The 25,428-nt window shown below is 33.2% G+C and overlaps 1 long non-coding RNA gene across 1 annotated transcript; it reads right to left on the reverse strand.

The window, feature by feature from the left end:
• Positions 1-18,992: 18,992 nt before the first annotated feature.
• Positions 18,993-19,513, reverse strand: LOC145733824 (uncharacterized). The gene is made up of 2 exons (XR_014179290.1): positions 19,351-19,513; positions 18,993-19,241 (listed from the first exon to the last, which is right to left on the reverse strand). It is a non-coding gene; the product is annotated as an uncharacterized LOC145733824 (long non-coding RNA).
• Between the last annotated feature and the right edge of the window lie 5,915 nt (positions 19,514-25,428).

Genomic DNA, 25,428 nt, shown 5'->3' on the forward strand with positions numbered 1-25,428 from the left:
CGAAGAAGACGTTGGCTACCTTAAGGGGCCGCCACCAAAAAAAAGCAATCAAACTAACGAAATGAATAACCCACGCCTCTGAAAACCATTAATTACAATGTTGGTAGCCAGAAAGTATACGGGTTATGGTCTTTTTGGCCGAAGGCCACTTTTTTCGTTGATCATGCTTTATTGAAATGTTAGTTAATGCAGGAGTACCTCGAGCTGCAGTTTCCTGCGTAACTGATTTGCCTCGGGTGGGCCATTTGTCTTGGTACTGCCGATGCCTCGCGGTAGTACCATGTCAAGTAATACGGTGGTCTTGGTGGTACGATTGAAATCTGTTGTTAAGATTTACGATGACGTTAAAATTGCTAATAGATGCTGTGAGTAGAATTCACATATGCTAACTACAGAGTTATTACATATGTTTCTTTAAGTAGTATTTATGACAATATTTATCTTACTATTATACAGGTAGTAGGAAATGTGAAGATGGACGTGTTTTATAGAGAAATGTGGTTGAAGCTGTAGTTTTTAAGATACAAGTTGTTTGAACAAAGTATTATGTCGATTTCGATCTCGACACAAAACGACAGAATTGAAATATAGTGTAGTTCTTGACATAATTCGAATTTTTATTTGTCTATCTTGAGAAATTTCCATTTGACAATTATCTCTTAAGGTACTATTAGCCATAAATCACTATAAGTCACTTTCAAAATTAGGTTACAACTGTTAGAATGTTACTGTTTACTGACACAATTTTGCATTAAATTTCCTTGAGTTTGAAATATTTTGTTTTTTTGTGTATTTACACAGGGAGTCTAACGACCTGACTGTCATAGCTTGGGATTGTGTTGCCTTGACACGAAATCTAGTATAATCCTGACATGGTTACTCTCATTCTTTTTCTGCTGGCCATATTTTGCTCACTCATCCAAACCAAATAAAGTAGGGTAATACTTGCGTGAAAATGATCTAACAAACTTACTTATACCAATTCCGAATTGTTTTATTATTGAGGATTTTATTTGTGAACAAAATAAAATTCAATTCTTATAGGAAAATGGAGTTATAGTAATTAAGATACCAAGGGCATTATAGGGACAATAATGCATGAGGTCGATAGGGTATCGGCCCAAGAGGTCTAATTGCGACCGAGGGCATTTAATTTTTTATTTCTTTTGAAAATAAAAATTCGAGATTTAAACGATTTATTTAAAAAATGGTATACAAAATAATGCCCTCACCTGAGAATGTGTAATGAAAAATAACGCCCTAGGGCATTATTTCTTAGATAATTGACCTTAATAGGTGTCATTATTGATGAAATAATAGCCCTGTCGGACATTAACCTAGTCGTTACACAATATACACAAAGACCGAAAAATCAAATAATCGATGAGCTAGAAAAGAAAAGAAAATTGAAATAAAAAACTTTGAACTGCCAGAAACACAGTTTGAAAGGACAGTCAGTCAGGGACATAATTACCTGTAAAACCCACTTGCAGTGAGAAAATGACGGTTTTAAGCACATTTCGGGAATTATCATTAAATTTCTTATCCAAGAAACTGAAAAACACTACAAAGTTTAATACAGTCAGAGAGAAAACCGGTGTCCAAGTTTGATCTGCCAGAAACACAGTTTGAAAGAACAGTCAGGGACAAAATCGCCTGTAAATCCCACTTGTAGCGAGAAAATAACTGTTTTAGGCACATTTGTGGAACCCTCATTAAAGTTCCTATTTAATGACGTAAAAAAACAGCACAAAATCAGGCAAAGTGAGGCGGAAAATTGGTGTCAAAATTTGATCTGTCAGAAACACAGTTTGAAAGGACACTCAGGGATAAAATTGCCTGTAAAACCCACTTGTAGTGGGAAATGACTATTTAAAACACATTTCTTGAATCCTCACTAAATTTCCTATCCAATAAACCGAAAAAACAATACAAAATCAAGTCAAGTCAGGCAGAAAAGAGGTGTCAAAACTTGATCTGCCAGAAACACAGTTTGAAAAAACAGTCAGGGACAAAATCGCCTGTAAAACTCACTTGGAGTGAAAAAATAACTGTTTTAGGCACAATTGTGGAATCCTTATTAAATTTCCTATTTAATGACGTAAAAAAACACTACAATATCAGGTAAAGTGAGGGAGAAAATTGGTGTCAAAATTTGAACTGCCAGAAAAACAGCTTGAAAAGACAGTCAGGAACAAAATTGTCGGTAAAACCCACTTGGAGTGAGAAAATTACTGTTACATTTTTGGAATCCTCATTATATTTCCTATCCAATAAACAGTCAAGATGAAAATCGAGTAAATAATGAAATCATTTCAGCAGACAAGTTTATCTGGAAATAATGTCGATCGATGCTTATGGAAGTATCAAAAACATTCCGATTCAAAGTAGTCAAGATATTGCAGGGTGCACCTATCAGATTTGGTAGTTTTGGTAGCAAAATCAAAGAATCCATGAGTTCTTGGCTTATTTACTTCCAAGAAGATCAGCCATTGATGACCGTAGTACATAATAGAATTTTGGTTTCTATCATTTTTTGTGTCCTATCCACGATATAATCACACTCCTATTTAAATCTTTCTGTAATATTTTATAAATCCTAGCGACTATCAAGTTATTAAAAACAAAAACACCTTTTAACAGTATTTTAATTAAAAATAACAAATTACACTTCACAGTAAATGCAATTACATTTACAGTGTTCTTAAATCAACGATTTGAATATATTTTAGTTAAAATGATGCAAATTGATTTTTTACTTGTGCAAAATAAGCTTTAAAAAACACCTTTCTGAAATTAACTGTCGTAATCAATTTATAACAAAACTTGTTCAGCATGTACAAAAAGCAAAAAGTTCATACCATTGCGATTCAATCAAGACAACACATTCCAAAATAAGAAGATAGCCATGAATGAAAATCAACCGATAACAATCTCCACGTCCATTCAGAGACTTTTTAGGTATCAGCTACAACATCTGTAGATGTAGATTCCAATCTAAAGATAATTGACGTCCCAGCCGACAAGGGTTCTTAAACGCAAAAGATTTCAAAAACACTGTCAATAACCTTGCGACAAATTGAACCCGTTTCGGTAGTACCACTTCCTCTTCACTGTTCGTTTATCAAAATAAGAGACCACACAAAGCTTCCGCAAAACCGTCGTTGTTTATCTCGAAAACTGTCGGAAAGGACCTTCAGAGAGCTGGATGGCGCCACCCAACACGATGGTAAAGTCAGGGACAAAGTATTTCCGTTTGGTTTAATGTAACTTTCGGTTTATTAGACTTTGTTCAGATAACTAGTTCGTTTTTTTGCACCGCCCTGTCCATAAAACTGATAAAACTACCATTATTATAGGCAACCAACTTAGGCAACCATAACAAAACCTAAAAGTGTGTCTAGTAGGTAGATTGTAAACTTTGTGTTTTTGTTTTATTTGAGAAGTTGGCAAAATTACGATTATGGAATTTTTTTCCTACTTACACGCCACAATTTAAATACTATTATGGATTTTGTACGAGTTAATTTTTGTGTTAAGTATTTTAGATTATAACAATGTTTACTTAAATTAATATGTCAAGGTTAGAGTACTTGAACAATTTTTTGTTTTTATGAATTTTACAAGAATATTGTACTGGATATGGTTTTTCTTACCTTATAATTGATACCCCCCTAACTTTATATTTTTCACTAAAGAAGCAGGACTTTACCATAAATATTACCATCTTGTTTTGTGTCCAGGGTTGGTCCGTATATTTAGACAGCTTGTGGCGACTTTATTTTTCCAGATAGAAGACAACTGTTAATACAAAAGTGATAGAGCTTTTCCTAAATTACCAAACAATGATAATGAATAAAACAAGAGACCATGACAAAAGTGAAAAAAAAAAACAGAAAATTGATAAATTTTTAACGGAACACCCTGTATATTTTCTGATAAGTTGATAAATCTGTTTCTTCTTATTCCAAAAATATATTATAATAAGTTCATATTTAGTTTAGCCGTTTTCGAATTATTGACATTTAAAGAATCTGATTTCATATAGTAATTTAAAATCACAGTTGTCATGGATTTGGATGATTTCAAGGTGAAAAACGATATTTCCCTGGTCACGTGACTGTTCTTGAGAAGCTTCAATTTAACTTTATTTTTGTGTGGTCTGCTGTAAACTTAAATTGCCACGATCACGTGACGCGCTTTTACAATTTTAGCTTTCCCAGCTGTTTAAATGTAATTTACAGACTTTTTAAGGTCAAATATGACCTTTCTTTGGTCACGTGACCGAGCACGTGACTGTTCTTGACAAGCTTCAATTTAACTTTACAGTGTTGCCCGCTGCAAATTTAAATTGCCGCAATCACGTGACGTGCTTTTACAATTTTAGTTTTCTCAACTGTTTAAATGTGATTTACAAACTTTTTAAGGTCAAATGTGACATTTCTCTGGTCACGTGACTGTTGTTGACAAGCTTCAACTTAACTTTACAGTGTACTGTAACTTCTTGCGAATTTAAGCTGTCACTATCACGTGACGTAAACAGTTTTTTCCTGTCAACCAAAGTCACCACAAGCTGTCTAGATAAACGGACCAACTCTGTGCAAAAACTCAAATATAATTATGGTTTTTATTAGCTTGCAACAAACCGTTTCTTTAAACTGATTTACCATAATAATTTAAAAGGTTTAGCAAGCAAAAATGTGCCATAATCAATCATTTTTCAATAGGAAAATTTTGTTTATTTTCATTAGTTGACAGAATTCATATGATGAAGAAAACTGGTCTGAAAAACAAGAAAGATAGAATGGATTGTCATTGGCTAACATACATCAATTTCGTATAATCAATACATCTTTTTAGATTTAGACGATACTTTTTTCAGAACGAAATCTGGTGAGTTTAATATTTGTAGTTCTTCACTAAAACAGTTTTTGTACTTTCAGACGTAAAATAACACATTTTTGATAACTCAAGCTTTTGACATGTTTCTAGACTCGCCACTCTCAATCAAAATTTAAAAACGTTTGAAAATGTCAACTATTAAAAAATATCAAGTTAAAAGTAACTATTAGGTGTTAATTGGTAATTGTTTATCAGATTTTTATAAATGACACTGAAAAATAGCACTATTTCAAACTCTTAATTTTTTAGTAGTTCAACAGTTATTTTTTTTATAAACCTAGCACCACTCACTATTCACAATAACAGTTTAATTGCGAGTTGTATTCTTCTTTGACTAAATGCCCCTAAGCAAAATACCTGATTCAGAAAAAATTGTTACACCTGTCCTTTTTGTTAACACTTCTTGCATCCATAAATATAGATTATATCGATCCCAAGAAGTTAATTACCCATTCCGTCTATGATGAGTTGATTTAATCTGCCATTATGCAAACAAAAAATACACTTAACATTCTAACTCTACAACTATGTATTGTAGAAGAATGGCTCATATTAATATTGTAAACACAGTTATTGACAATGCTGTTTGTAGAAGGTAACATATTTTTGAAATTTTGACTTGTTAAAATTTATATTTCACTATAAATATAAATCATTTAAACCTTAAACGGACATAATGAAAATCGATACAAGGATGCTGGTTAAAAGCCATTCCTTGTTGTGTAAAATGATACATTTTTAACGGGGACTCAATAAATTTACACCAACACATGTTTCCTTATTTTGCTCTTTTTCTGTCAATTTACCACAAAATGTTTTGCATCTCAACCAACGAGGATATAATAACTGGAAAGGAGTGTTCGAAGCTTACGAACCGGACCAGGTTTTAATGCAGTTAAAACTGGACTTGATGTGTCAATCTGCTGTCTACTGTCTATAGTCATTCTGGATTCTATAGAAAATTTACAAGTTTTGTAGCAAGCAGAATATACAAATTTTTATCAATAGTTATTTGCGCAACAAGACAGGAAAGTGCAACTTTTGCTCCTGCGAACAATCAGTTTTCAAAGTTTCAAACAGTTTGAGGGTACAAAAAGCAATTTACTCCAAACTTCTCTTGGGATTTTAACATGCTGAGGCCGCAAACTTCGAAAATTTTCTTAACTATCCTAGAAGCTGTTGCAACATCCATTCCCCATCAATAGATATTATATGTACTACAACTTATTGATCATGTGGGTCTAATTGTTCTTCAATTGTATCTAATATTTTGAAGAAGTGTCGGTTTAGTGAGACCAAAACGACGAAAAATCGTCAAATTGTTCAGTTATGCGAAATAGTTCCTTTCATGCACTTTCTTTGGAAAACCGCTTTCAAAAAAATCGAATATTTCTAAATGATCGTCGAACGGATTCATTATATTTAAAAAATAGTAAAATACCAATTTTACTGTTAATTTGAGAAATAATTGCCCAACAAACAAAAATTTCTGTCATTCTGCTGACAGTTAATTTTAGGGAGTCGTTAGGGGCTCAGAAACGACCACCTAAAATAGGTGACACCTAAAGTTAGATTTCAGAAGACGAATTCAAAAATCTTCAAGTACTGAAGCAAATATATTTTGAGTTTATTACTACTTATCACCTGTATCAAATTTCCTATTATAAGACAAATTATCTATCCATCCCTCCCTACTTACCCACTAGCAAAATCAGACCGCATGAAAATTTCTTTGAGAGCTATTTACCCAAGCGATTTTCTGGCTCGAATTCGAATTTCTCGTATTTCCATGCATCATACAAGCAAATAAAAACCGTGCGACAAAGAATTTTTCGCGGTTTTTACGTCGGAAATTTACGATCCGAAAAATCAAAAACGCAGCTGCTCCTTTTACTGGCAAAAAGACGTACCGACCGATTCGACGCGCAACAGTACCGCTTTTCATTCGAAAAGTCCCAGAAAATGACACTGAATACCTTTTTCAATCCGGTTCTATTTATTATTTTTTTTCCATAAGGAAGTTCGTTTTGTTGCTCGACGTCGGATTATCAATCGGCCAGAACGAATCGCGAGGTCTAGTTATAACAGAGCGCGTGATTCTTAAGCCGGACCAGAGATTAAAACCTTTTCAAGAAGCTGACTTTGGACCAGAGGAAATTCGGTATGGTTGCTGGCTTTGAATGGGGTTCGTTAACGATAACAATTTTTTTCTGTAGACACTCGTTCATTATTATTCGTTAAGTTGACCTACTGTATGTCCAAAGCTCTTCCTGAAGCAATTTACCGTTTGAAATTTAACAATCAACTTCAGGTGGACCCCTACTGATAATGTTTTTGAGACCAGAAAACAAGAAGACATATCAGGGAGACTGTCTAAGACGTTGAGTTCAACGAGTATTAAATAACTAAAAAAGTGATTTGAAGAAGAGATTATAAACTATTCAACTATTATAACTCTGGAGTCATAGCAAAACCATAATCAAAAAGTAATCCCCATTTTATCTTCCCAAACTTTTTGTAGCACAAAAAAACAGTATCACCCTGTACATCTTTACCACAATGTGTACACTGTAATTGTGGATGTCCTAAAGATGTAGAAAAATTAATCTTGCTTTGTCCAGAATGAATGAAGTTATGTAATAGAACCTTTAAAAAATCTGATGTTCTCTCGCTAACAACGCATTTTCGGACACAACTTTCTGCTTAAAATCCAATTCTCTAGGCATCGTAAATGTTGTATGTGTTGTATTATTAAAAATAATAGTAATATTTTCCAGATCCGAAGTTAGTATATTAACAAATATTTATTTCTATAAAACCTGACAAAATGATTTTTTAGTGAAAGCTACCATCATAAAGGAGGATATTTTTAGACTTTCCAGGATCTGGACTATTTATCAACTTCATGCTCTTTGGACACTTTCAAATAGTTATGCTATTAAACGTCAAAGTAAAAAATGGGTTAGAATAGTTTAAGAAGTTTAATTGGAAAACGTTACTAGAGAAAACACTGTGGTTTTCGGACATAAATTTGTACATCTTTTGTTGGAAATCAGTTTAAAATTGCTTTTCCAAAGAGACCTTTTATGAGGCTTAATTTTTTCTATTTTTTAGTTTTTTGGCCGAGACAGGTTCGCCAAGTTTCAAAATCTTTTGGACAAGTTTCAAATTTAAATTTTTTCAAATTTGACGTCTTCTAGGGGCAAACTACAACTTCAATAACTATATTTGTGTAAATCTCAGATTCTGAACCAACTAAAGTTTTAAATTTTAGCATTATCAAATATGACTAAACAAGGACATAAAAACCGGAAAGTTAGGTTTTGGAAGACATCGAAAGGCCTCGATAGCATCGGCTCGGTTTGTTAAAATGTTACTTTTTCAGCATATTAAAAGAAAATTTATAATTGAATCATATGATTCAAGTTTTTAAGTTAAATTGGATAGTCCTGCGACTTCGCCAAACGTTCAGTTTTTTTAAGCAAACAAGGAAATATACATTCATTTTACGAAATCCTGTTAAATTTTAATTTGAAACGCTATTTTAAATACAGTGTCGCTCAGTAAGCTGACCAAATTGTGGGTTTTGTATCAAAGTACACGTAATTCAAAAAAAAATCATTTATAGTGATGTGATAATGATGTGAGTAGTGAAATGACACTTTCTCTCCACCACACTTTTCTAAAGTAATAATATCTTTTCTGAGACTGTTAACTGTTGTAATAAGTTCCTTTGGTTAAAACTAAACTAAATATCTTTTTCCTTTTTGCACTGTGTTCCTCCTAAAATGTTCCTCATTTTTGCACTAGTGTAACAAAGTCTTTTTTACACTATACTATTTTTGCTGTGCTTTTGTCATCAAACAAGTCGATTTTATGTTGTATACAACCCATGCAAAAAGTCCTTTTTGCACTTTGGTTTCGTATAACAACTTTAACGTTGCGTGCAAAAAAAATTTACTTTTTGCACTTGTTGCATAAATAACTATTGTTTTCTGGGCCTATAGATACTTGAAACGAAGGAAGGGAGCTATCAAGAAAAAGGGATACATAATTTGACAGAAATCTGCCATTACCAACCAGGCCCCTAATTCTTGAAAGCAGGAAACGGAATTTTCAAGAGAAGGGTTTATAGAATGTGATAGAACAAGTTGATAATGGCGGGACCCTGTCACATTCAACAAAATTTTTTCTTGATAACTCAGGCAGCCAGTTCTGTCACATACTATCAACACTTACTATGATCAGAAAATCATCAAATCAAATCAAATCAAATATTATGATCGGAGATCAACAAACAAAGGACACAATCACCTACAATATCCACAAATTATCTAAATATCTATACTACCATCCACAAACACTACAAACCTTAATCAATGGGATAAACTACAAAAGAGAAAGCCATGCTCAGGTAATATAGGTATAATTATTTAACGCAATTATATTATGTGTTGATGAAATATTAATTTATTACTTAGGTTAGATTAGTTAGTTCGAGGGTTAGTTAAGCAATTTAACTAATTAAACTTTTTGTCTCAAGTGTTTTGTGAAGAAAATACGAACACTAATTTTTCAAACCGTTTTCAAAATGAGTTTGGTTTATTAAAGTTTGTGGTTATTACTCAAAAAACTTTAAAGCACAATAGCACACCTGCATGTTTTTCTTTATTTTACATTTTTAGTTTCATTACTTTTACAATTTTTTTTATTTTTATTATTAACTAACCAAATAGTAAATTATAGAACATGATAATAAATAAATGAAAGGAAAAAAAGTAAATATTTAAAAAATAATCTTAAACTAGTGAACAAAAGTTTTTGTGATTTTTTACTTTCACAATGTTTTTTTAAACATTCAAATCAAAACAACAAAATAAAAATAAATAAATCTGGTGGACAAAATAAACTACTAACTACTAAGCAAATAATGAAGGAATAGGAAAATTTAAAAGAATGTCAATACAACAATACAAAGATGGGGGGGGTTAAAGTTCATGTCAGTCAGGAGCGGATGTGACGTCACTTCATGGACCCCTTTATCAAAAAGCCTGCTTTTTAGTGGTCAACTGTTAAATTACGTCACATCCTTTCTTGCCACCCACCTTCGCCAAAGTTATAGTCTTTTAAATTTTCCAAACCTGCATATAAAAAAAGGCATTAGTCACGTTAAAATTAGTAAAAAAATATTACAAAATATCACAACCATTCTCGTTAAAATAAAAAACTAACACTTCAATTCCTCCAATACTAGAACTAAAAATTGCTACTACTTGCTTTGCCATCTTCCTCCTCCTTATTATCAGTTATATCTTCTAGACTGTTAGTTCTAGTTTCTCGTAATAACAGTTTTCCTAAAGCTTCTTCGCCTTTCCAAATCTTGACTTGTTTTTGATTGGTATTTATATAACAATTTTCCAAAAAATCAAAAACTTTGTCTTGAATTTTTGTTTTCAATAACACTATTCTCAGATTTTTTTCTGTTATTGGTTGGGTGGCTTTTTTTATTATTCTCTGTCCTAATTTTCGGTAACATTTATTTATAGCGTATTTGGTACCGCTTATTAATGTTTTTGAAGACATTTTCCTTAAGATTGTTTATATTTGCAGTGTTGAACTTACCGGTTTGTTTCAGTTTGTGGAAACACTCCCAGGGGTAGCCTATTTATAGGAGAATTTGTTTTTTCCTGAATTTGCGCAGTTTATTACATAACTTGTCCCTACCCAATTTAAAAACTTGAAAATTGGCTACCTAAAATGTACCTACCTCAATAAAAATATCTCAATTGTATACTAATACGTTTATTGGTCATTTATACAGGGTGCCACAGATTCGTGTGTAAGTATGAGTATCTCATAAACAATAAAATTTATAGAGTTTGTAATATGCCGTTTAAATAAATAAATAAAAAAGTAATAAAAAAAGTAGTAAATTTTGAATACTATTTATTTTTTGTTGATTTATTTGCTGAGCTTAATGAAAATAAATGTCACTTTAATATTCCAACATTCCCTCCTCTACAACGTAACAATATCATATTTGTTATCCGACGTTTCTGTTTTTGGTAATCATCATCAACTTTACATTCTCGATATTAGCTTTTTTTCTGATTACGGTGATGTTTCATATGATTTTTTTTTGCAAAATGGAATTCTATCAATTTTGAACATTGTTATCTAAAAGGTTTATTGTTTTTTTTAAATCAAATTTGTGTAAATTTTTACAAAACTTGCGTAGTCGAAGATAATTTCCAGTAAGACAACAAGAACCCTTTTAGAGGTATAAATGCACTTTTTTATGTTTTAGCAAATATTGTCTGCACATTCTGTATTTAAAACAGTAAGCTTCCAAAATTAAGTCTTAAAATTTGTTGAATTTGCTTGTACCACGATAAACCAATAGTTTTTGTTTGGAAAACTGTTCATAAGCTCTTTGTTTTGAAAGGAATTAGCGCAACTCATGGGCTAATAAATGTTACGTCCTGTTTACAGCATAGAATTCTTATCAGTATAGTAAAACTAATATATTTTCTATATGCCTGTCCTTTTATGAAAGGAAGCATAACGGACCAAGGTAATATAATTTTATTGCCAAGATTTGGTAACTATTTCTTTCTTGGAGACGTTTATTTTTTACAGTATAGACAGTATTTTATGTGACTCGCCTAAATGCGGAACTCAATACGCACGTCTTGCAGAAATTTGTTTGTTACGTAAAATCCGAGGTAAAATCAATCTTTTTTTACTTTACTTATATAAATAGCTATTTTAAATGGATGGTTGTTTTTGCATTGTATCCTTTGGTTTTGTATAAATAAGCGTGTTTTAAAATTTCTGTTCGCAAGTCGATTGACTTATTAGTAGTCCGGATTTCTAGAAATTTTGCTTTTTGTAAATAATAAACATCTAATGTGAACGATTTTTGCAAAAACACGTCATTTGACAGATTTTGTTGATACTTTTTTTGCTTTTTTATTCATTTTGTGCTTATTTTAGTTTTTTGTGCTTATTTACTGCTATTTTTGGGTTTTTTTTACAAAACAAGCATTTCAAGTTTTTAAAAATAAACTAAACTAATAACAGCTTTGACAAAAAATTGCTATATTGACATATTGAAGGCTTCTGAACGGCAAAAACATGTTGCAACATGTATAAGTATCAATTTACAAATACTCCTGAAGTAGTCTTAAAAAAAGTAAAAACATTCCAAAACACTTTAAAACCTGTAAAATGCCTTGCAAAGCTTACAAAGCAGTCTAGAAGCTTCTAAAAGGTTTTAGAACACTCTAAAGGTTCCAAATAATCTTCAGCGTCTAGAAGCTCTCAAAAAATGTCAAGGCAGTCTAAAAGCTTCGGTATGCTTCCAAAGCCGTTTAAAAGCTTCCAAAACTTCAAATTCACATGTCTTAAAAGCAGTCCAGAACCATCAATGCTACTAAAGTAGTCTAAAAAGATTTCCAAACACTACAGAAACTCCAAAATGCCTCTAAAGCAGCCTGAAGTCTTTCAAAACAGTTTAAAAGCTCTTAGAACACTCTAAAGGCTTCCAAATAATTTTCAGCTAGTCTAGAAACTCTCAAAAAATTTCAAGGCAGTCTAAAAGCTTCCGTATGCCTCTAAAGCAGTTTAAAAGCTTCCAAAAATTCAAATTCACATGTCTTAAAAGCAGTCCATAACCATCAATGCTCCTAAAGTAGTCTAAAAAGATTTCAAAACACTACAGAAACTCCAAAATGCTTCTAAAGCAGTCGAAAGTCTTTCAAAACAGTGTAGAAGCTTCCAAAAGTTTTTAAAACACGCTAAAGGCTCCCAAATAATCTTCAACTAGTCTAGAAGCTCTCAAAAAATTTCAAGGCAGTCTAAAAGCTTCCGTATGCTTCTAAAGCACTTTCAAAGCTTTAAAAAGTTCCAATTCAAAATGTCTTAAAAGCAGTTCAGTATGTTCAATGCTCCTAAAGTAGTCTAAAAATATTTCAAAACACTACAGAAACTCCAAAATGCCTCTAAAGCAGTCTGAAGTCTTTCAAAATAGTCTAGAAGCTTCCAAAAGCTTTTAAAACACGCTAAAGGCTTCCATATAATATTTAGCTAGTCTAGAAGCTCTCAAAAAATTTCAAGGCAGTCTAAACGCTTCCGTATGCTTCTAAAGCAGTTTAAAAGCTTCCAAAAGTTTAAATTCGCATGTCTTAAAAGCAGTCCAGAACCATCAATGCTCCTAAAGTAGTCTAAAAAGATTTCAAAACACTACAAAAACTCCAAAATGCTTCTAAAGCAGACTAAAGCCTTTCAAAATAGTCTAGAAGCTTCCAAAAGCATTTAGAACAGTCTAAAAGATTCCAAACGCTTTTCAACTAGTCTAGAAGCTCCCAGAAGATATTAAAGCAGTTTAGAAGCTTCCAAAGAATGGTGTAAACCGTGTAAGAGATTCCAAATGCCTCTAAAGCATTCCGAAACCTTCAATATGATGTTTAAACAGTTCAAAAACCTTCCAAATGCTCTCGAGTAGTTCAAAAACCTTTTGAAAGTTTTCAATCTTCCGTATGCTTCTCAAGCAATTTGAAATCATCAAAAAATTTCTAGATGTTGAACTCAAAAACATGTTGCACATCTGAAAGAGTTTTGTGCTTTTTTAAAGATTTTTATGCTTTTTTGAGGAAAATAATTTTGCTTGTTAAGCGCTTTTTTCACGATTTTAGTGCTTTTTAATCCGGACTCTACTTATTAGTAAAATAAGTCATATTTTGTATGGTGTAATATTTTGTTTTTGCTTTTTATTGATTCTGGAATTATTTATTTTATATTTTTTCTATGCAAATTGTTATACTGTTTTACAGGGATTTTTTAATTGCATGTACAAGCTTTAAAGAAAAGAATCTATGACAAATTTTGATAGACAAAGTCCTAATTAACATAAATCCATGACAAGAACTTTCCAAAGAAACAGAATGAAAATCGATCACCTATCGCCATTATGTAAAAAACACTTCGAAAAAGTTCAGTGCAATACAGATTACAGAGTGACTCAAATAAGTTTCGGCGTTTTAAAAAGTCTAAGATACCACAGAATGGCGCCCTCTAAATCATACAATAAAAATTAAATCAGATTTTGATTATTTATCCTAAATTATTAACGAAGAACACTAAATTGTACTTGTGACACACTGTATCTCCGACATTATTCACTTTTGAACTAAAGCAAGTTGGGTAAAATTGTCATATTTAGGCCTCAAGAACATTGTGGTATATTTTTTCCGCACATTTTTAGTACACATTGTATATTCAAAGAAAAGTGAAAAGATCAAAACTTACAATTTTTGGTTTTTCTAATACTAAGCAATTCAATACTAATTGTCTAATTAACAAGTTTCTAGGACCAGAAACAAGATCGCAAATCTACCACTACAAAAGTTAATCAACAAATAAAAAAGGTTTTATGCAGATAATGATCGTTCATAACTTATCGAGTGTTAAAACAATAAGTAGATTTCAACAAAGAACAGCTGCAGCTCAACATAGAAATCAATTACAGAACTAAAGCGGTCTATTATGGCGTTAAAAGCAAATTTAATGCCATAAATACCCGTGCATTAAGGGTGCCTTGTTTGCCAAATCATTCAGGTAACAAAGCCCTTTCTGGACAATAAACCTTTCCACTTTATCTGATCGGAATGGCATCGATTTGCAAACATTTGCACAACAATTTTCCTTTTTTATCTAAGAGAAAAATCTTGATCTACGATCTTAAGCACCCAGAAGCAAATGTTTATTTTAGAGTGCTTGGTTGAGAATTGAATTAAATTTACAATTTAAAGCTTTTATTATGTGGCGTTTTAAATTGATGAAACTGAATTTAATATGAGAAACCATCTAGTTTCTACCTGGTTTAAGCACATTCTTAGGACTGCTTAATATGAAGAAAGGGGACTCTCTATAATCTCGACGAGCACGGTCGAGTGCGTCTTATCGAAATTTTTGACATTTTCTAAACTAGCAGATGACACATGTTTATCTAAAAATCGTACAAAGGCCCCCCGTAACTGTGTATTTTTGTGTAACATAATATTTTGTGTAATATTCTCTGGGGCCTGGGTAATACGGGGACCCAATATGAGATTAGGCGATATGTTTGTGGAGGAATTATTTTTAAAACACTTATCCAAGCGAAAGAAATTGGATACGATACGTTTTCGGGACATCATAATAGGGAGAATATTTTTCTATTTTGGGTTTGTTATTTCCGAGTGCGTCTTTATTTTTTTGCTTGGTCGCACTCGTAATTTTAATATCGGATCGGATTTCTGTTATGTGTTTGACAATATCGAAAGAACCATCCGATGAAAGGAACCTTAGTGTCCTTTGTCAATATTTACGCAAATTCTTTTCATTTTATTTTCTGTGTTTGGTGTATTTTTTATAAATAGCCCTAGTAAGACAACATTTTAACTGCCTATTTATCAATTAACCAGAGTTTTGCTTCATTTATGCTAGAATATTAAAAAGTGTACCTAGAAAGTAGTAACTGGTTAACGTGGAAGAAGTAAGCCAGTATTTTTATTGTAAAAGATTTAGTATTTGCTCAGAAGAATTTGGTAATATTTAGCTTTGGTTTGGTATTTTTCTCTTAGTATTTATACAATTTTTTCGTTTTTTTCCTAAATTTTTCTTAACATTTTTATTTTATGTTACAGTTTGCAACTTTGTTAGTCGGTTTCCAATTGTTGCATATTTTACAACTTCAGTCCGTTTAATAGTCTTCTTTCATTTTATTGACTTGTTTTGGTGTTAATTGGTTGGAAATTCGAACAAAGGATTGTGTGGTTGTTAAATAGAAGTCTCTTGAGTTTAACCAAGAGTCTCACTTATCAAAATTACATAGGAAAAGTGTTATATTGGTGTCATATTATGAGGGATAAATGAGTGAAGAATATTACTCTACGTAAATGGTGAATACTAGATCAACCGATTACGAGGCAGTAGATGAAATGATGAGATGTTTAAAACAGTAGAGGAAGAAGAACGTCTACAGTCTACACGGAGAACTACAAGTTGTACTTCAAACTAATTTTGTTGTTGGTTGTAAAAATTTTAAATTGATACTTAACCATTTTGAATGATATTATTAGGAACATAATCATTTTTCTAACTGTATGTAATAGAAATACAGTTTAAAAATGTAGATTGGCTTATAATACATTTTTTGCCATTTTTGCCAATCATCACGAATTTAAATCTTTTCAGGTTTTCTATTTCTTTAGGCATATTTGCAAATAAGAGGACCAGTATAGAAAAGACAGAAGTAGGTAGTTCACAGTTTCAAATTTTAATTGGGAAATATGATATAGACCAACCACAGGCAAGATTTAAAAGTTCCAAAAGAAATTGACAACTGCATTGAAAATATCAATTGTCAATTTTATGTCCGTTTCGTTGCATTTCAATTTTGAAATCAATGTGAATGGGCTATAGCATAAAGGCTGAATATCTGAAATATTCAGCCTCACACATCACAAACAATCACACAAGTTTATTAATTTGCTTTATCACAAGTGTAATGTACAATAGTTAACCTAAGATCAAAAGAGACATTTTGTAAATATGACTTTGATTGCCGTGTTTTACCACACTAGCGTAAAAACACACAAATTTTTTGATTAAAAAATAACAAAATTTTCACAAATAAACATTCAATAGAGCATAAACATTTCTAGGCTGTCAACTGGATCACAATTAAAAAAGTAGCTCTCTGGTTTTCAACTTTCAAACCATTGAGATTTGACACTTTGAATCTCAAAAAAGAAGCCACAAACGACATATATTTAAAAAAAACTTTCGAAGAAGCTACTCTATCAAATAGTGCAGCATTAACTAACTCACCCTGTGGACAGTAAAACCCAGCTAGATTTCCCATATCGTCCCTTGTCTGCTTCATCCTCGTGCAATAAGGCCATTATATCCAACCTTGCTTTACAATATACTATAGTACATTTTGTACTGTTTTAATTAAGAAAGTCGTGTAAATAACTGTTATTCTTTGTCTATACGACTTGAGGAAGTAATAGAATAATTGCGAAATGTCAGAAGAACCTTTTCAGCTAACATTTTCATATGGAAACTATAAATTGTATGTAATCGTTACAATATTACTAAATGTTTTCCTGTCCTATGAACTCTGCTCATTATCACCTAAATAAATCTATCAAGTGCTAATTTACTTAAGCAAAAGGTCTATCGTCGATCTAACTTACGACATCCAGATTTGGTCTTAACGAGCCCCAATATAGGAATCGTAGTGGCATTGACAACAAGGCTGAAAATCAATGTCACCCTTGTATATCATGGTTTAATGGCCGCGGTTTGGAAAGAATTCGAAGAAAAAATATCGTTATCCTATACGTAACTTCCCCAATACGTCAGAAATTTGCTTCGATCCGCCCACTTCCCCTAAAGTCGCTTCCTTTGCAATTTAATGACCTAAGACTAACGAAAAATGCCAGTCACTTTTCGACTTTGAATACTCTTCGGTAGATGAAAAGACTGGAGGAAGAAAAAGGTTTGACAAAGGCTGGTCGAAGGCAGAACGATTGATAATAATACTTTTGCGTTTCGTATAGGGTCGGTGTGGTTTTCAAAAAGTTTCGAATGTGTTTTCTTTCCCACTACAGCTTTTGGGTGTTAAAATATATGTAAAGAAATCTATTCAGTTTTGCTTATAATGGAAATAAATTATGGCTTTTAGGGATTGGTTTTGTCAACACGTGTGTGACGGTTAAGGAATTAAGGAGACGTGTTCTTCTTCCTCGATCTTGGCTCCTCCAATAACTTGACTGCCTATAGAATCGACCATTCTGCCTTTATTGACGTTCTATTTAGAATTGTTAACGGTCTCCCCAGGTATACAATAAGCAGTTTAATAGTTGCACAAACACTCGTCCCATTTCAGTGTTGGTTAAAAAAATAAACCTGAAATAAAACCATAATCAATAACTCAATATTTACACATCATTCTAAAGCTCAGCTTGCGCCAAACGACATAAAAAGACCTTTACCTTAAAACTCCAAACTAATCCTAGTCTTCATTATCCGTGTGAAGAACCCCATGAAATTATTTGCCTATTAAGCCGCATACAAGTTTCTTATTTCTTTGCCTCTAAGGCACAATAGAGGCAAAAGATTCAAAGATACTATCGCGGATTAAGAACCATTATTCGGTTCACGGTTAACCGGAGTCTGGCAACCGATGATGCTTCCAGCGTTTTCAGGGATTAAAAAGCGTTGATAATGGTGTTTCATGCCTGTTTGTTTTCGTTGCCTGTTTGCCTTTTTCTCCTCTATAATCTAAGTTTACGGACCGGCTGAATCGTGCTGAAGAAGACATCATGTTGTTTAGTGTTTTATATGTTATTTCCTTTCAGTCTGAGCTTTATGTATTGCCTCACATTAGATTTGGCTGCAGAAAGTAGCCCTCACACGATCAGTATTACTGTCAGTGATGTCACTATTTCATCAGTTTATCGAAATGGTCCTAAAACGGTCAATACTAAATTAAGCTTTGTCAGTATTGTCTGTATACTGCTAGTACTGTATTTGTTTTTTTTATGGACAGTAAAAGAAAATTGAAATCTTGAAATTTTTAATCTACTGCACATCCTTAATGTATTAATGAGTATTTCGAAATACTGTCAGTTATACTGATCGTGTGAGGGCGCTTTATGATTTAAACTCTAAATTTGTATTAATAGTTAACACTGTTAACAGAACACAAAAAATAACTAAATGTTAGTTTAAAATTATGGTAAAACTCTAATTTATTGTGTGTTTGTCGAAAATTAGATACATTTTACAAATAAATGACGATTCAAAGTTTAAAAAGAAGCAACACTCTAACTATTCTAAACAGGAATTCTACATGACAATTTCTCAACGAGCAAATTGGGACAAAAAAGGGTTATTTAATAAAGAAAACTAGGACAAATTGTAATCATGCCATCAAAATATCATAAGAAGTAATAAAAAAATACTTTGACACTCATTTTCATTTATTCATTTTCAGAACTAGAGATTCTACTTTGTTAGGCATAATGCAATACAAATTATTGACAGAAAATTATTTATTTTTGCAGTTATCAAGATTACTGCTATTTCATTTTATACATGCTTAATAAATTGGAGAGGCTTAAGTTACTGTTTTAAAAATGAGTCCAGTTGCTAATTTGGAAGAGTATTAATAATGGAGTACTTATGTTGGCATTGAATCCACCCAATTTGCTGTTTTTGAAAGTTTCGGAAATCATCGACATTATTGGACTTCTTACGGAACTTTTTTTTCTTTTCCATCAGCCCTACAAGTTAATCTAGAATAATAAACATTTATATTGGGACAAAAAAGAATTCCTCAATAAATGAAAAAATACTGTTAGACTGTTATTAGAGTGTAGGTTTAACACTTACTTTACACCAAAAAATCAAACTTATTCGAAGTTTTTATTTGAGATGACTTCCTCATTTCTATTGACTTCTTTCCTGCTTAAATTTTTAATTTATGTGAAATTCATAAAATAATTAACAGCAGAGAGACAAACTGTCAACCTAACCAAGGACAATAACTGTTCTAAATTTGACAGCTGTCGCTTGCTTAAAACTCTGTCATAAATTAAAACAAAAAGACTAACTGCTTCTGTAGTAGAATCTTGGAGGTAATCACCAAGCACTTTTGTCACGCGATATCTGAAAAACTGCTGTATTAAATGTACTGAGGTTTTTGACAGACGTCAACCCAACCTAAGACAATAACTGTACTAAATTTGACAACTGTTTCACTTTACAACAACTCTGTCAGAAAAATAATCAATCACTTTTAACTGTTTGTGTAGTAGAATTTTAAAGGAAATCTTTAAGTAATTTTGTCATCCCAGAAACAACTGCAATAGTTGCGTCGTAAATTTTGACAGCTGTCAACCAAACCTAGGACAATAACTGTACTAAAATTGACAGTTGTTAGTTGTACGCAAGCGTAACAAACATTTTTTAGATCAATGAATGTTATTTATTGGGTAATTGTCAGTTTGCTCATTCCAATTAAATAAAATCTGATATTTCAGAAACTATGGCATAAACTGGGTTCAATATTTTGACAGAATTCAGTCTAACCTAGCATAACAAATAAACTAACTTTTTCAGCTGTCACTTTGCTAAGAATCCAAAAATTTTGTCAGTTTGATCTGTTTCCACAAAAATTTTAACAATTTGGAGACTATACGGGTGTTTACGTTATCTCAGAAGCTACCCCATGGATTGAGAAGAAATTTTTGACAACTGTCACTAAGATACAACCAGAAAATTTCATATTTCAAAGCTCGTTCAAAGAGATTAATAATCTACAGGTGTAAATATACGATAGCTCAGAAGCTCCATCAATTAAGGTAAAATCTTTGTCAACCGTCAACCAAAACAATAATAGTTGCAGTGAATTTGACAACTGTCACTTTGGTACAACCAGAAAACTTGACATTTCAAAACGCTTTAAAAAAAAAAATTTAGGAGACAATAAGGAGAATGAAATATTGGATATCTCGAAAACTACATCATAAATGGAGGTGATTGATTTTGACAGGTCTCAATCTAACTAAATACAATAACTGTGCCAAATTTGACAGCTGTTATTTTTTTCATCAGATTGAAGAAAATAAATTTATTCCTAAGACGAAATAAATAGTTCTGGCAATTTTTGAACCAAGACACTGAAGAATTTACCACTTGCCAAAAGCAGATGGACAAGTTCAAAGCAAGCTTCATTAAAATCCATCAAATCGTTCTCTAAATGTTTTCGAAAATAGTTTTTTTTTTCAAGAACCTTGACACTCAATATAGCAGCGCATCTTTCGATCTGAAGAATGGTGACGAATGGACTTAACGCATATTATTTTTGTGACATCTTTTTTAGGAGACTGTGTCGTGTTCTCTGATCTAGAGTAGGTTTTACTTTTTCTTTATTTTCAAAATGTTTAATACTAGCTAAAATAATTTCTATAGCATAATAAAAAGATAAAGTTACGGTTTCTAATCGGAACTGGTAAGTATTTTACACAATAGGGGTACAAATCAGATTCAACAAAATGCTTTTTTTCCATTGAGATGTAAACTAAAAAATTGCTGTACTTGCTAGTTAATCACTACACGTGCTGATAATTTTTTCGAACCTGATGAATATACAATTTCTTCTGATATCAAATGCTAATTTATGAAAAATAAACGATTGATAAAATAGTACACACGCCGGATGAAAACTGCGTAAACTACAATTACAACCCATTAAAATTCATGCCCAGGAGCAAAAATCTCATAGAAATGACTGCAACCTTACAGGATGTTTCTTTTTAAAGTCCCTTTAAACCGACTCGACGGTCCACCTGCTGTCCATTCTTCTTCTTCTGCAAGTGCGTACCGGATTTAATTAAAGTCCGAGATTGAAGAGAAAAAAACGCCTTCGCTTGGGGTAATAAAGCAAGGGAATTGTTGTGTAGTAGTTTCATTAAGTTGAAAGGTACTACGCATTATCTCAACGATGCCGAGAGGAGCAGATGCCCTACATAACGAATGGTAATTGTCGTAACCAAGGTTACATGTTCGCCTTATTATCGCAATTTTTAACTTTTATAATGGACTCTAAAAAAATTCAACGTAGGCAGTCGTAATTTTTTCGATCAAGTTTAAACGTAGGAGGGGAAAGGGGTGAGTAAGAAATACGAGGCGGTCCAAGCTCCACCTTCACGCTTATAGTGGTTTGTTAGGGATTATACATGTACTATAATGATAGTTATTAAATAAAGGCAATAAGTAAAGCTGGATTTTCGTAACCACTGGGCGGAAATCGGTTACATCGATCTTGGTAAACTTCAGAAGAATAATTACAACCCAATAATGATTCCTTTCACTATTTTAATGCTTGTTACATTCGAGTACACTACTACTACTACTAATTTGAATATTTTTTTACACCTTTTATATTTGAGTATTTATTCTTTTTTGCACCGATGTTAGTAAATACTATACTAACATGTGCAAAATTTGAGTCACAATTTATTTGTCCACCTTGTATGTTTATAAAATAAGGCATGCTATATTAGACTAATGGAAATAGCTTATCTGTACACAGAATGTTCCACATAGTTGGTGCTATGTGACTAATGGGAAGATCGTGTGAGATTAATTGAAAAAAGGCTTTGCAGATGGTTTTCATTCATTACCCTTTCTTTAGCATCGTTTTGTATAGAAATTTTTTCTTTAAACTCCGAGAGATGTTACATGGATAAAATATTACTTTACTTTGTAAAGTTCTTTCAAATTATATAAAAAATGTTGTTTCTTATTATACTTTGAAATAACTATTAGCTAATACTGAAGAGTATATCAAAATTAAAATATTCACTTTGTTCTTTGTTCAACGACCGTCAGTAAATAATATATTTCATTAAGAGGCCAGAAATAAGGGTTTGTTCTGCATGCATTACAAATTTCCAATAAGTAAGAATCCATGAGGAAGCACACATATTTCTGGACGAGTATAGAAAGATATTTTTTATTATATGTTTTTGACAAACGAAAGAATAAAAGCATTCGCCAAAGAATCAGAAAACCAAACAAACATTTGAATTTACAGAAAAAACAGAGTAAATCAAGAAATGGACAACATCTAGAGAGAACACTGCGAGATATTCAACAAAGATATGGAGCACGACTTATATGGATCCAAGAAGAAAGTGTGGGAAATGATACGGAAACAAAGAAAGGACATGAATAAATTTATACGTATCGAAGATATTACCAAAGAACAATGAACCAAACCAATTGACCAATCTATAAGAAGGAGTAGAAGAAAATTACAGAGAAAGCAATGTTGTGGAAAATTACACAGGAAAACATAATAAGCTTATAAAACATAGGGGACCAACATTACACACTTGGTTACTACAATAATTTAAGAACGTGATAACAACGGGGAAAATTCCAGAAGAACGGAAGGACAGCTTTCTACTGTCGATTCTTATGTCGAGGGCAACAGAAAATACCTAGAAAACTATAGAGACATAAGCTTAATAAATTGCCAGGAAGACCAACAAGAAGACGAAAGAAAACATGGAAGGACAACCTACTGACAACAACAACAACAGAAACAGAATGAGAGGCAGACAAACAGGAGCAGTTAGTTATAATGATTACTGGATATGTTCATTGGGCAATTCGTATTATTGGAGCAGAGCATATTCCTCGCAAGTGTTTTGACAAAGGAAAAATACTGCAACTTTGCTAGTTTAATCATACTGTCAGATCAAAATGTTGTGTGTCTTTTGCTCAATTAATTGCGCCTATTCGACCATATACTTTTTGTAGTTTTTAAGTGGGGTGAATCGTGGGGTCATCTCGGGGGCTGGTGGGAGGCGTTGAGGGAGTGCCCGGAACTGTTGATGAAGCAGGATCGGGTGCCTCCGACGCTTCTGTCCAGCGGACCTCTAAAGTTTGTAGTACCGGAGAGGGGGGAATAGGAATTCTGTCGAAACTTTATCCTCCCGTCGCATGGTGACGTCTGATTTACAGGGGCAGGTGTGTATGGCGCGACTGCGGGGACGAGGCTTAGCTTCCCACTAGGCTGCCACTGTACCATCTTCCAAGCCGAGATCTTCGCGATCATCCGATGCGGGGAGTTCATTTTAAACTCACCGCTACGCCGGAAGGATATGGTTATCTGTATGGACAGCAAGGCAGCAATGGCTGCCTTAAAAGCTGGTTCAACGACGTCTGCGCTGATGCTGGAGTGTAAGAAGACACTCCTGTCGCTCACGCGGATAGCCACGGTACGTCTAACTTGAGTTCCAGGACACTCCGGTGTTAGGGGAAACGAGGAGGCGAACAGATTGGCCCTTCGTGGCTCCAAAGAGAGACCCGTAGGACCCGAACCTATTGTAGGACTAGCCGGCGCGGTCGGATTCGCCATTGTGGACAGTATCTTCTGGCAAAGATCCGATATTGCTTGGGAGGAGGCTGGAGGTATGCGGCAGTCGCGATGTCTCATGGGCTTCTTTCCAAGAAACAAGCCGAAGTCCCTGATGGATTTATCCAGAAAAGACCTCAGATGTGTGACAGGACTTCTCACGGGTTACTGTCAGATGAGAAGACACATGCACATTCTGGGTCTGTCACAGGATCCGGAATGTCGCTTGTGTTTGGATGACGAGGAAACTCCGATACACGTTCTCACACAGTGCCCGGCACTTGCGACGATCAGAAAAGTGCTTTGGGGTAAGAATGTAATCAACCCCTTATATATTCAAGGTATCCGGCCAAGGAGGCTTTGCGGCTTTGTCAGTGCCACCGAACTGGAGGGATGACTGAGGACTAGCTTGTGATAGGTCACAATGGGCCCGGCTAGCGGTCTAAGTGTCTTCTCCGAAGGGAGTCCATCTAACAATACTCGTATCATCATCAATATCATCCAGGTTTTGTTTTTTAAGGCCTGAGGTGATGAATTTTGTTGTTATTATCAGAATCATTCTAGATAAATCAAAAACAGCATACGCTTGAAAAGCTACACTGCAAAGCAAATATGAATCACTCAACCCATTGACACGAAATTTGAGGTTATACTTCTATTAGTCTGGATCAAACTAGTCTTATAATAAAGTTTCTATATCATATCTTTGCTCTATTATCTTACCATATTGTATTGACACTTTAATTGAAAGACTGATTTCATCTAGGTCTTCTAATAGACATTTTCTTACTTGTTCTATTTTTGAAACATACATTTTTAGATTCTCTCTGATGTCAAACTATTTTTATTGCTAGCCTGTGAGGGCATTGTCTCTTTCAGGGTTAATTTTGTGCAGATTTCACCATTCGGTAAAAAGTTTAAATTTATTTCGAAAACTGTTTTGTCAAGGATTTTGTGACAAGACGTTTTGTATAAACCATGTTATGACATGGTCAAAGTCAAATTCAAATGACAGAATCCTGCTGCGCTTATCTCAACATTAATTTGTTATACAAAATCAGACTTTTTCTAACAAGTTAGATACGTAAAAAGCAAACTTTCCAAAAAATAGTTTTTAAAATAACCAGTTATTGTTGAATTTGTCTACTTGTAACAAATTCTATTCAATACTCGCACCTGTAGTACTTATAAACAGTAAACGGCCTTGCACTGGTTAGCTTTTAGGCCCATTGAGGAATGCAGGTCAAATCCAAATTAGTTGTATTCAATTGGACCTTAAAATTACCTTCAGCAATACGAACACAATTTTGACAATGACAAGCCTTTCTTGTGGACGCTTAACTATGTTGCCGAAAAGGCTTTTTTCAGAATACGTGCCGCCGAACAATTGCTTTAAATTTGTTAGTATATTGTCGGCAAAAATCAATTCTGAATGCGGCCCTTTTGAGGCTGGGTCCGACAAAAGTGCCGCCGCGAAAAGAAGCAGTCGGTTAATTAGTTGTTTGTAGAAATGGTGAATCACGATCACCTCTGACTAATCA

The sequence above is a fragment of the Ips typographus genome, linkage group LG1 (assembly GCF_016097725.1).
Source record: "Ips typographus isolate SLU linkage group LG1, UJ_Ityp_2.0, whole genome shotgun sequence".
In the NCBI taxonomy this organism is placed as follows: domain Eukaryota; kingdom Metazoa; phylum Arthropoda; class Insecta; order Coleoptera; family Curculionidae; genus Ips; species Ips typographus.